The sequence below is a fragment of the Hippoglossus hippoglossus genome, chromosome 18, assembly GCF_009819705.1.
Source record: "Hippoglossus hippoglossus isolate fHipHip1 chromosome 18, fHipHip1.pri, whole genome shotgun sequence".
Taxonomy (NCBI): Eukaryota; Metazoa; Chordata; class Actinopteri; order Pleuronectiformes; family Pleuronectidae; genus Hippoglossus; species Hippoglossus hippoglossus.
In genome coordinates this window covers 5,714,285-5,727,013 of record NC_047168.1, presented here as the reverse complement: position 1 = coordinate 5,727,013, position 12,729 = coordinate 5,714,285, and the positions used below count along the sequence as shown (strand labels likewise).

Genomic DNA, 12,729 nt, shown 5'->3' with positions numbered 1-12,729 from the left:
AAGGAAACTTCTCCTACAGAATCGGAGGCACAACAGTCTCTGTCCCTCTGCTTTATTGTGATTTGGATAATTCCACCCATTTCTGAGAGAACTGCTGCAGTTAATTATGCAGTGAAGGAACAGCAGCATGAAGAATGTGCGAGCTGAGCTATGGGCTGTAACAGAAGACTGATGGAGGCTATATGAGCTCATGGTTTAATCAAATCTTTTTCTTTCTATTCTTCATTTCTGTCTTTGGTTCCAGTTTTCCTTGCTCTAATTTATCAGTGGTTAGGGTGGTTTCCTCAGCAGGAGGCATGAGATATACTGTAGTCACGTTCTGTCTCAAACATCAGGGAACATGCAATACGGATGGAGTACCAGGGTGGGTGTGTGCGTGTGTGCGTGTGTGTGTGTGTGTGTGTCTCACCTTGTTTGAATTCCTGCTTGTCGCACCGCTTGGTGACTTCCCCCTGGAACCTGGCGGCGACTGCACTGTGATTGGACAGTGAACACTTTAAGAGCACAAAATACAACTGGAACTTATTCACAGCCCACATGCGTGAACAACACAATAAACAAACTGGGGTTTCTTATAGGCTTCCTTCACAACTGTCAACGGTCTCTTGATAACATCACAAGGAGGAAAAGTCATTTCCTGTCATCTAACCACAGTTATATTTGTATTTTTACTGTGTTTTGCTTGCTGCACAAATAAGCTAGCTGGGGGGGCAGCGTGACCACATGCTACTCAGAGGCACTGCATTGATTATACGACAGGACTTGGCAAAGTTGAGGTTGTGCAATTCGATTTTTGCGTGTGTAAGGGTACGGGGGTTAAGGGCACGAGGATGTTGTGAGTGTGTGTAACAGTGTGTCTCTCTAAATGTCTCCCGGTCTGTGGAGGACAAGCTGCTCCTCGTGACGCAGGTTAACACCTCTGCCATAGAGGGGACTTGTTGGGTCTCGGTGGAGATATGCGCTCTGTCGAGTGTGAGTATGCGCTTTTTCTCCACCTTTTCTCATTCTCAGTGTAACATGTACATGATGACGTGATTATGTAGAGGGTGATTCAAAGGGAGGCTGGAGTAGAAGCTCCATCAACCGTGGCACAGTTTTAATTGTTTCCATTTGTTTGTTTGTGTTTGAGTTGGGGGTCTGGTAGTCCTGTTTTCCTTCTTTTTTCTTATTCACTTACTTCACACTGGTAGTCAAGGGGAAGTTTGTGGGTGTGTGGTTGGTCCAGATGTTGTCATGTTTTGTTCTTGTTGGAAAGGCCTCCACACACTCATTTAATTTTTGTCAATAAAACATATTGCTTTAACAGCAGCTCTGGCGTGTCGTCCTCCTTATGTGTTGCTGTCACTGGGTAGAGCCCAGTAAACCATTGAGGTTGTGGCCATAAGACCGAGTGCCATTTTAGTTTTTTCTTTGATACATTTTTCTAGACTGCATTCAAACAATTCTGATTCACTGCAAAATCCTTCATCGTTCCTCAATCAGTGGACACTCTCTGCTCCCAAATACAGTTCAGATTCCTTGTTTTTTTAGAAGAGTGTTTTCAATGTTAATGGAAATCCATTCAAACCTACACAACACCACAAAACCCACACACACATGTACAATACTGCACTAGCGAAATGTGCGACAACACAGGAGCACTGTATACAAAAGCCATTAGTGGAGTGCTGATCCATGTGGTTTCTATAGTAATGTACGGCTATTGATTTGCATTGGCGTGTAGTAAAGTGGCCCATTGACAGCGGAGTGTAGAGAGTGTAGCCTGGGACTGAGAGGCCTTCTCTCTTAAAGCTACAGGGCGGCTTTTAGCTCAACCTCATGCTGTGTTTTTCAAAGCAGTTTCAAACTGGGCCTGAATCATAAAAACTGACAAACAGCGAACACAGCAAAGAGCCGTCAGAGTGCAGCCCATGAGGAGCTCTTATATGGATTGTGGTAATGTACTGGATTGACTGGACAGAATGGGATGGGCAGAATTGATGTGTGGGTTGTACTGCATGTTTTTGTAAACGTGTATGAGGCTGTGTGTCGATATGTATGTTGTGTTGGTGTCTTGGAGCTCATGAGCACTGTGGTGTCGGGCTGTAGCCATTTACCTGGGTTTTGCTTTAATCTTTGAGACCCTCGATGTCCCTCATGTCCTCATACATGACACACACTCAGGAAATCACCTAACACACGCAGAGACATAAACACGTACAGTACAGACATCTGTCTCTCCTGCAGTATTCATCAATCTGACAGTTAAGATATTGCAATCGATCGACTTTTCAAATGTTTATTAAACCACATACCCTCCTAATCCATCATCTTATCTGTGAGGCCATCTCTGCAGCACTTGTTGTTCAGTAATAAATGTGCTTATTTGTTGAAGAGTGAGCCCAGCTTCTCCAGCAACAAAACAGAAATCATCACTATGATCGACAAAACTGAAATCAACGACACAAATCAACATCGTCCAGTGTAAACTGAACCATGGTGCCTGTATGTCTTGACTGATGTTCCAATGTTAGGAGCTGTGTCTGTGTCAGTGTGGGCTGCTATTGTTTTCAACCTAAATCAGTTTAAATTAAAGGTGGAGCTCGAAGACGGGTGTAGTCCAACCCATGAGTACCAAGTACTCAAGTAGAAATACTGTATTGAGTACTTATCGAATACATGTAATAATACAGTGAGAACTAGAGAGCACTCATTATAATGCAGTAATGACTACAGAGTACTCGTAATAATGAAGTAATTACTACAGAGTATTCATGAATTAAAAAGTAATGTCTACCAAGTATTCATGCACTTAAATGGTAATGTCTACTAAGTACTCAGGTCATTATACAGTAAAGACTACAGAGTACTCATAATAATGTAGTAATGACTGCTGTGTACTCATATAATACTGCAACACTATACTAATTTAGAAATGACTACTCTGTATTAATGTTATCATATAGTAATGACTACTGAGTACTCCTATAATAATATATTAGTAATGAATACTCAGTATTCATGTAATAATACAGTAATGAGTACGATTGTAAAAATATGTTAGTAATGACCATCAAGTATCCATGTAATAATATACTTGTAATATCTACTAATTATTTGTCTATTAGTACAGTAATGACAACTAGTACTCATGGGTCAGGCTTCAACATGTCCAAGGGGAAATATCTAATTAAAAAAATCTAAAATGTTGCATATATTAACATGAAGCACTATTTTCAAATGTATTATAAGATAAAACTATTGATTGGACCATCCTGCTCTCAAGGAATTAAAACTCTGCTTGGTGCAGGTTGTTAATGACAGCACAAGGTACGTGAACTATATTTCAGTTTATAAAACCATGAGAACCAGTAAACTGCAGAGCACAGTAAAGTTTACACAGTGATCTGTGTAGGAATCACCTTTCCAGTTATAATCTGCTCAGCCTGCACAGAACAACAAAGCTGAAGGCAGATTCTCATTCTGGCACTCGGATCAAATTCAGGACATTTTAATTGGAGAATGAGATGTTCTTTGTTGGAGCCTTGCGCCTGATTTAGGGCGAATAAAGTGGGTTTATTTCTGCATTAAGATCTTTTCCTTGTGCAGACTGATGTTTATTTGCACAACATCAGCACTTAACTGGAATAAAATAAAAATGACGATGAAAAAAGAGGGAGAGATGCGATCAATAAAATGCTGCTGGGATAAAACGGCCAAACAGGCTTAAATTAACTTCTCACTTCAAGACAACAAAAAACAAAATGAACAATCACTTCTATCACATACGACCAAAACCAGAGAAAAAAGGAAAAACAGGAAATAACTAAAGAAATAATGATTAGTTGGTCTTCATAAAAAGAGAAATTGTAAATTTCAGCCGAGCATGCAGAAACACCTGTACAGCCCCTCAACAATACGTCTGGTTTGAGAACAGCAGGCGCATGCATCGCTAAATGAGTCTGTTTGATGGTTCGGGATATTAATAAACCAGAATAACACACTTGAGGGGGGAAAAAACATTCATATTCCCGATTGAAAAAACAATCTGACATTTTCAAAAATTGATAATCATCTTTCTAGTTGATAACAGGAAGCTATTCTCAGACACGTTATTGTCTGCGCGAGAATAACAGTCGGTGCTGAATTTTAATGCAACAGACATATTAAGATGAAACACGACGTGCACAGCAGCCCGTGTTCCATTAGAATGAGAGCTGTGTGAGAATGACCCCCTCGTCTCGGCAGTGGTCAGATTCAAACTGGTCCAGCTGGACACTGGGGGAGGAGGCACATGAGGTAAAGACAGATTCACATACATTGAATGTGACAGTGTAATGGGCTTGTTTGTGTTCCACGGATTTATTTGTGTTCCCCTTATTTGCTTTTGCACAGACTGAGAAAAAACATCCTATAAATCTAACTGGTGAGCCTTGAAATAGTAAAAAAAGGCCGTTGTGTTTATTGCCATTGATTTGGTCACGACGATGTAAGCTTTAATTATATTTAAAATGTAATAACTTTCCACTGGATTTCAATCAAGATTTTCCCGCAAAAAAACGTCAGCCCACTTCTGATATCTCCTCTACATATTGGTCAATAACGCTCCTGTGCATGAAAATCCTCCGATGATTATCATGCTCATATTAAGATTTCCCTGTGTGCTATTGTAGTGGGAGAAAAACGTGTGTAATCTATGCTCATAGAGTGGATCATTCCCAGGAGATTACAAGCAAAGGTCAGCGGATCTGTGCTGCTCACAAAGGATTGATATTCAAATTTCCAGGTGATAATAATCATACATCTGGGGCAAGGAGCACCGGCATGTGTAAAAGACCGAGGAAAGAGAGGCAGACGCTCGTTACCTAATCTCCCTCAGAACTTGTTTAATGAGAATAAGGAGTCATTTATGATGTATTAGAAGAAAACATTGTTGAAATTAAATGTTACTGCTTTTCAGGTTTGTCTACAGTCCTGCAGATATTTTCTGGTTTAAAAAGAAAATCTCCCTCCACACGACACTCATTTTACAAAATATCTCCATCCAGACAAGAACACAAAACAAGCATGTCGGGCCAGTAGGTGGCGGTAAAGTCCACATCAATGATCCGTCGAACACGAGAGAGAGAGCTCAGTGAGCTTAGGTCCAAGTAGTAGCTTTGTCTCATTCCAGGGGCTGCATCCTTCAGAGGACGCCATGAAGGCTGAACCGAAATGAGACGGTCTGGTCGGTACAGGCTTTGCGTGATCAGAGTCACCAGCTCATTCAGCCCTTATTGCCGTGGCCTAGCAACAGAGCTGAAGTTGGACACGGCAACAAAGTTTAAGTGCTCCTTGGTTTTTTTAACATGTGCACTGTGAGCTGATCAGTTGAGTTGACAGATACTCAAGCGGTGGACACTGAATTGAATGAATCCTGGGATAGGTTGAGAAGTGAAGGATCCACTTGTTGGACCCTTCATTTTCTCTGGTATGAAAAGACGCATTCGGTGGCCGCATTGTAAGGAGCCTTTGAAATGGGACAGGCTATTTGAGCCGCTGTGATGCAATTGTTCTTCAGATACAACCTCAGAAGGACACACAGACAGTTTCTTTAAATCTGTACTTTAGAAAGTGTTGTAAAATTCTCTGTTTTAGTTCATTATATTAATTCAGTTTGCTTGTGGATGAGAGGGCGAATCACAGAGGAGAAAGTTTGTTTTGCCGACGGGGTCTTAACCTGTCAAAAGCGTCAATTTCTGTGTGAACCCTGATAAGATAATATTGACAAATATAGTAAACTAATTATAGAGGACAATCAAAATAACCTGATGAATAAACACATGTATTCGTGGATTTTGAAGGGCTACAAGCAAATATAGTTTTTGTGACTTTATTATTAGTTTATGGTTTTTATTATATTTTGCAGCAGCAGCAGCAGACTGTTTGAGAAGTTAGACAAAATTAGCTTGAATTTGACTTGTGAATTGGACAGATTGGACAGATAGGGAGAATAACTACCCTAATACAGTTCGGGGTAGTAGTGATACAGTCTAGGCGAAAGCAGGCTTGACTTCAAAAATTGCTCTCGTAAATTTCTATGATTACTAAAATGGAATAATTCTCTGGATATTTTTGTGATTTAGTAATTTTGTAATCTGACAAAAAATGACAGATTGGCCTGAGTTGAAATTTTCCAGATTACCATAATCACGCATGTTCTTTTTTCTTGAACTCATTTACGCGGCATTGGGTGGTAGGTATGTACAGGCTATATGGATAACTGCGTCCATCTCATCATCGCGTGTTCCTGTCTGAGATGATCTGTCCCTGAGGTTGAGGAGGTATTGTATCTTGGCTGGAGTTGGAAGAAAAAGACCTGTAATAGCATGATACAGTTCTCAGGCGGTTCTCACCTCTGGGCTTCACCTCCTCCTTTAACCCCAGGAGTTTATGGATGATCATGGTGCTGATCTGGGACTCCTGCATGCAGCGAGAAGACTGGTCTGCTCAGGTTGTGCACATCTTCTATACTCAGAAAGAAAGAAGGATTGATATGGAGATGAAAGATGAAGGACACTAATAAAGCTATTTCATGTTGTCCACTTCACATATTCAAGAGGGAAGGCAACTCTGTAATTATTTCCTGAATGCAATATGGTTAAAAAGCAAATCTACCTTGTTCCTTTGTGGCAGCAGAATAGGCAGGCGGGAGAGGAGAAGGAGAGTGGAGAGAGGGAGAGGAGAACAAATAAGGGCGGAAAAACCATGAGCTGGAGAGCAGAGAGCCGGGGACAAGTGGCGGAGGTAAGATGGACAAGGGAAGGTTGAAAGGAGCACAACAACAGAGATGAAAGACTGCCAGAAAATTGAAAAAGACTGAAAGGAGACAAGGGGTGAGAGGGAGAGGGAGTGAGAAATGAGTCGAGAGAGCGAGGAAAGTAGGAAAAAGACAAATAAAACAAAAAAAAATAAAAGAAGAAGAAGGAAACAAAGAGAGAGATTGAGGAAAGCAGAAAAATGAGACGGGGGAAACATTTGCAGGCAGCCTTTCAGTCAATCATAATCTCCTGGGTGTTGGATATGAGAGAGCGCAATTTTGCTGTGGTTATCATTATCATCACGGCTATAATCATAATCAGGGTAATTCCGGTGTGGCGAGATGGAAAGGCGGATGGCAAAGGGTGATGGAGGAGGATAAAATGTCAGATAGGAGGAACAAGGACATTACTGGGTGTAACCATGGAGAACTGCTCAGAGGCAGTGACAGTAGGTGGATGAGAGTAAAATAAGGACAGGTGCTATGGAAAAGAGCGATAGGTAAAATGAACATGCACCTCTTTTAATTAAATCAGATACAATTACCAGGTTACAAATGCCTGTGTTCTGTGTATTGTACTAAATCATTTTATTTTCAGGACAAACGAGAGCAATGGCAGCGTAATGAAAGAATAATATGAGGTTTTTAGGGATCAGCAGAGAGACGTATGAAACTCTTTCTAAAAAATTAAAATGTTAGCTACTAAATTATTACCCAACCCTATCCAGCTAGCACAACAGTGACTGTCTATGTATATACTTCTAGTACTAACTCCACTGATAGTAGTAGCTGTACGAGACATGTTGATGATAATCATAGAAGTTTCATGGTCCTGACTTTATATGTAATGTCATCAAAAGTAAAATAATACATGTTTTCAATGGTGTTTGATTTTCAGAAATATTTTGATGCTGCAGAAATGTTTGTGTTTATGTTATTTTGAGATTGAGATTGTATGCTGCTCTCAGAAATGTACTGAAGTCCGGACATTTTCCAGAATTTCCCCTGCCAACCCCAGATTAACATGTCTGGAAAATACCTGAATGAAACTGGAAGAATACAGATCTCAGGATCAAAATCAGGTGTCATACCCGTAGAAGTTGCTGATGAAGATATCAACTTAGAAAGACACGAGATTCAAGAGCCTGATTGTTCAAGAGCATCTGACCATGCTGCGATCTTCAAATGTGAAAAGTAAACTTTGGAAAACGTCTGCAACCAATTTTCCAAGTAACATTGGCATTTTAAGGGGTTTACTGATAACGGGTTTATCCTATTATTGAACTGTTTGTAATAAGTAGTAACTAAGAACTTAGTAAAAACTTAAATGATTATTTTAATGGAACATGTTGGTGACAAAATGCTGCTCATTGCTTCTTCCTGTATCTGACAGTCAACAAGGAAATATTTCTCTGATCTAATCAATGACACATTGACACAGGGACTCGTGATAATAGTATCTACAGTTGTTAAAACACCAACAGTTGTTCAACTTATTTCATTTTAAATGTCAGTTCAGTAAAATGTATAATAAATATAAAAAACCTGTAAAACAAACCAATTAACACATTTATTCTCTCTTATTTAAAATAAATAATGTACAATATATAGTTGGGGTCACTGAGAGTGAGAAAGTTCCTATAAGGCAACTGAAAAATATTCATTTTCAGAGACAAATAGAGGCTTTGGAGTGAGGTATTAAAATAGGTGTGAGAGCAAAAGAGTGAAGGAGGAGATGGATTGATACGGGCAAAATGATTCAAGCCAGGTGAGATGCATCAAATTGGAATAGATAAAGGGAGAAAAGAGAGATTGAGCTATTAAAAGAGGAGCATGACTCTGAGAGAGGGAAAAAAACGGAAGGAAGAGGGAGAGCGAAGCACTCGGCGAGGCTGGAGAGAAGAAGATGAATAGACGTGCAGATGAACAGAAGGAAGGAGAGTGGATGAAGGATAGAAAGCTGGAAAAGGCACAGTGAGAATGAGAGAGAGAGAGAGAGAGAGAGAGAGAGAGAGAGAGAGAGAGAGAGAGAGAGCAGGTGTAAGATTCATGGAGAGCACTTATCCAGAAATATATATGAATCCGTGGCAGGAAATGAGACAGATGCAGAAGAGAGAGGAGGGAAAAATGGTGGGGAAAGAGCTGCCAGGTTAGAATGACTCTTTCTAGCAGTAGTTTGCCTGGGAAAGTTTGGTGGGTAATGGTGATGGATGGAGAAATACTTGAGGGGGGGGTGGCCGGGCCATGTGAAGGGGGTTGTGGTGACGGATGCTGATGATGGTGACGGTGGTAAAGGTGGGTGGGGGGTGGGGGTGGGTGGGGGGGGGGGGGGTGAGAGCCTCCATCATCCCTGGCTCTGTAATAGCCCTTCATCAGTGCTGTCCGGTGCTGTCGTGACTCAGCCTAATTGCGGCGCCTTGGAGCGACGCATCACTTTTACTCTAATTGTAGTGAAGGCGAGATGGAGGACATTCAGAGCCCTGATGTGGTTGGATGGAGACGGATGCTCTCGCCCACACGCGTACAGAAAGAAGGAGCACGTGCGCGGTCAACACCTGTATCCATTCACCTTTTACATGGCCGCATTTCACGCTCTGGGTGAGGGCGGCTTGTACAAAGATATATTCATCTGACAGGTGAGAAGTGTGTGCTCGCCTGTGCATGTGTGGGTGGATGTGTACTGTATGTATGTATATAGATTAGTCCATGAATATGTGTCTTAAATACTAACCAACTTAGCATCGTACTTCCATAAAGTTGAGGCACTTACATGATACAAATATAGTAGATAACGTTTCTCTTACCAAAGCTGTATACTGTATATTTTTCATTTAAAAATAAATACATTTTAGTTTTTGATTACTAGTTAACAAAACAACATAAAGCACATAAACTAATAAAATAACAAATTAACAACTAAGAAATTAACGGAAATTCAGTGGTTATAAACAAAGCGTCATTATATCAATATATTAAATTGGTGCAAAGATTGAAGGTTTTTACTGCTTTTCTGTTACAGGAAGTAAACAATGAGCTAAAATAGAACCCTGCTTCTCTTTATATTTAGCATTTTTAACTGTTTCAGTAACCAACTAATGACATCATCAGGTATATTTTCTCAGGATTTTGGAGAAATCAAATTTGTGAATGTGTAAATGGCCACATTATGGGCACTTTAACACTTCTTAGCAGAGTTTTGGTTCCTAACAAGCAAGTCTCCATTCAGACGGACACAATGTTGTGCAGGAGAATGACCAAGCTAACAGCTAGGAAACCTCATTCACAGGGAGAATTTATGAACCTGCAAAGCTGCAAGAACTGGACATTGAAGAACCAGTTTTTCTTTCTGGCTAGTGAAGAAACAACAGATAAAACACATGCAACTACAACTGACTTTTTTGTACGTGGGACCATGAGGTAAGAATAACTGTCTTTACAGGCCACACATGCTGGGGCAAGTGCAACTAGAAACAGTGTGTGTTTTTTTTACTCTGCGAGAACAAAAGCGTTTTATTCCATCAGAATGTTCTGTGTGAGCGTGCTCCTCTGGGCATTTGTTAAGAGGCTTCAGGACACGAAAATGAAACAAAAGGAACTGAACATATTTGTTAAGTCCTTGTGTGTGAAACCAGCTGATGTGCCTAACAACCTACAAGACAAAGTCACTGAGGTGCCAAGCAACAAGGAGCTCAGAGCTCGGTACAACCTCCCTGTGCTCCAGCTTCATAAACCCAGTGTCCTGAGCATTGTACCTTTCTGTAGAGACGAGCACTGAAGAGTGCATCTTTGGTCAGGACAACCTTGTGCTGTGAGCAGCTCTTTGCAGAACAGACTCATGCAAATGCAAAGACCTGGTTCCGCTCAAAGCTGACTGGCCCAAACCCCTGCACCGAAGCTACATAATCACACACTGCTGCTTTTACAAGCCACAAGTAGTACTAGTCGTAATAATCTGCACACTGACTAATTTGTGTTAAAAGTCCTTCACTGATCTACCAATTAATCCCACAAACGTCTGTCTGTCTGTATGTGGAAAATAACAGTTTACGATATGTAAACTGTTATTTTTATCTGCTTCACACATTGTATTCCATTTGAACACGCAATATTTTCAATATTAACACAAATTTAATAAACAGGCCAGAAATCAATACAAACTGAGTCCTCTACGTCCAAACATAACCTACAGCTGTGGTCGGCAACTGGGGGCCCATGGGTCAAAACAATCGAGTTAACAATATTCTTACCGGCCAAATTATTTTGATTATTTGGTTGTTCTTTTTTTCAACATATCACACCAACACATACATTCCCAGGTGTCGCGGGCGCTATGATCACTTTCTCTTCAGCGATTGGTCTTTACCAACAACAGTCGTTTTGTTGCTGTAATGCTTTATGTTGAGCTAAATTGCAGAGGTTTTACTTTGAAAGGCACATTGATATATCTGCCGTCACGCTATCATCACCAGCTGTCGATCAGTGAAATAGTGACACGATGTGAATTGGGCTGTCCACATTTTCGCACACGTGAGAATGTGTCCTCAAGCACCATTCAAAAATAAGGGAACCTTCAGAGGACGGCTCAAAGTGCCAAAAGTGGCCAAAAAACAGCATAATGGTTTATTTTGTTCCACTCCAACAGGTGCAACTCAGCTAACAGAAGAGTGATGGAAATGTCAGTCAAGTCTATACACACCCACCCACACACTCAAGAAGACGTCTCGTTCTCCAGAATAACTTCAGGGCCTGTAAAACTAAATGCACGGGCACAAATATATGTCGACTGTGTGAGCACTTGGTTTAAAGTCCTTGCAGCACTGACCCAATCTGTATCCAGTAATTTAATATACACAGCTCAACATGCATTTGCTGTAAAGACTGAATAGCATTATAAGTTATGTGCATGTTCCATTTCAATTTGAGGAACTCAGTGCAGCAAAGTGACATTTTGTCTAGTGTCTAGGAAAAAAAAAGGGTCTCTGATAAGCAGTTAGTAAACTAACTAATGTGACAGAGGGAAACAGATGAAAGGATGAGCGGAAAGCGGGATGAGACAGGAAGGATAAGAGGGGAGGGATGAAAGCAGAAGAGAAGAGATAAGGGATGAAGCGGAAGAGTGAGCCAGATGAAACGACGAGGGGGTGGCAGGGACGCCAGGATGAAGAGAGAGATGGAAGGTGGAATAAAGAAAAAAGACAGTTGTGTAGGTGTAATATTCTCATGCAACATAATAAACTGAGCAAGAAGTAGTTGTTTTATCACAGACGCAAACAAACATGCATGGAGGATGTGAAACTGAGTAAAGAGGTGAGCAAACCTGGCAGGAGGTGCTTGGCAGGTCGTACATAGTGTCAGGTGCATACACACACAGAGACATACAGAGACTCACACAAACACACGCACACACCACCTGAGGTCAGGTACAGAAGGCCATTCGGTTCCTCACTTGGCAGCATGGCACCAGCCCCTTTGGCAGCTTATCTTCAAAAGAAGACCAGGTTTTGTTCTTGGTGTCCACACAGTGCAGGTAAAACAGTGTCCTGACAGAGTTCGGAATATAAAGGGTTCAATGAATAACAAGTTCAAACAACGTTGGTGCCTGCCAAGAAAGGGATTTCAGTCTGTTGAACTATTAAGCAGCAGCAAGGTTATTTATTATTCCCAACCTGTGGTGTGTTTACAGGTGCAATCAGTAATGCTTTGTTCTTAAGTAATATAGCTGCAGCGGTGAGAAGCTTCAAAACATTGGCTAACCACAACCTTGGGTTAAAGCAGGGGAAGCACAAACATTCATATATATAATCAAACTAGAATAACACCCTGTGGTTTATATGCCTCTGCCAACCCTGCAGTTTCAGCATACATATTTTCACTGTGGCCTTTACATTTAGCCACTGGAATCTAATTGTTTAATTAAGAGTCCAACTGGTCAAAATTTGAAGAGAAAGGCA

The 12,729-nt window shown here is 40.9% G+C and overlaps 1 long non-coding RNA gene across 1 annotated transcript; it reads right to left on the bottom strand.

The window, feature by feature from the left end:
* Positions 1-409: 409 nt before the first annotated feature.
* Positions 410-6,488, bottom strand: LOC117752099. The gene is made up of 3 exons (XR_004611986.1): positions 6,375-6,488; positions 2,097-2,171; positions 410-474 (listed from the first exon to the last, which is right to left on the bottom strand). It is a non-coding gene; the product is annotated as an uncharacterized LOC117752099 (long non-coding RNA).
* Between the last annotated feature and the right edge of the window lie 6,241 nt (positions 6,489-12,729).